This window comes from Morone saxatilis, unplaced genomic scaffold (genome assembly GCF_004916995.1).
Source record: "Morone saxatilis isolate NCDOM2014 unplaced genomic scaffold, NCSU_SB_2.0 Contig23, whole genome shotgun sequence".
Classification (NCBI taxonomy): Eukaryota; Metazoa; Chordata; class Actinopteri; family Moronidae; genus Morone; species Morone saxatilis.
The window spans coordinates 21,040,112-21,040,775 of record NW_023339796.1 but is presented as its reverse complement, the minus strand read 5'-3'; the positions used below and the strand labels follow the sequence as shown (position 1 = coordinate 21,040,775).

Below are 664 nucleotides of genomic sequence, written 5' to 3'. Positions count from 1 at the left end.
TCATCAGCTTGTTCAGGTTCTCCTGTGGAGGCAAGTAAACCCTGTGTTTAACAGCCAGTTACTGTGATGCATATCACAAAGTAAAAGTCTCAGTCTCAGTATTCCACGTGAGGCAGCCATTCACACATCTTAATTTGTTTTACTAACCCTGTGCAAGGCAGACACAGTTTGGAAGGATGAACCCTTCTTCTTGCTTCCTCCTCCTTTGCCACCCTTTCCACCTTCAGCTAATAAACAATGTGTACAACTCATTAGATTGCATTAACAGACACAGGAATAAATTATTCAGTATTGCAGTTCTTACTGTAATACATTTTTTAAAATATTGATATTCCCAGTTGAGGTTAATGCAGCACATACAGCAGAAATTATTCTTACCTCCAGCAGATTCAGCTCCAGCATAATTTGCAAAAAGCATAGCTAATAGCTTCATAGTAGATTTCTGGTACAGTCCAACAACAGTCTCATTCAGAGGATCCTTGTTCTTCACCAACCAGTTGTTGATATTATAATCAACAGTGCCAGCATAGTGAACCAGGGAGAAATGGGCCTCTGGTTTCCCTTTGACAATTCTGGGCTTCTGGAAGTTGTTTGATTTCCCCAGATGGTTGTCATAGAGCTTAGCTTTAAATGTTGTATCAGAGGCTTTGGGAAACATGCACTC

General features: G+C 40.4%; 1 pseudogene; it reads right to left on the bottom strand.

Annotated features, from left to right (window-relative positions):
* The window catches only part of LOC118334836, a 12,681-nt pseudogene that overhangs the window by 2,222 nt on the left and 9,795 nt on the right, over window positions 1–664 (bottom strand).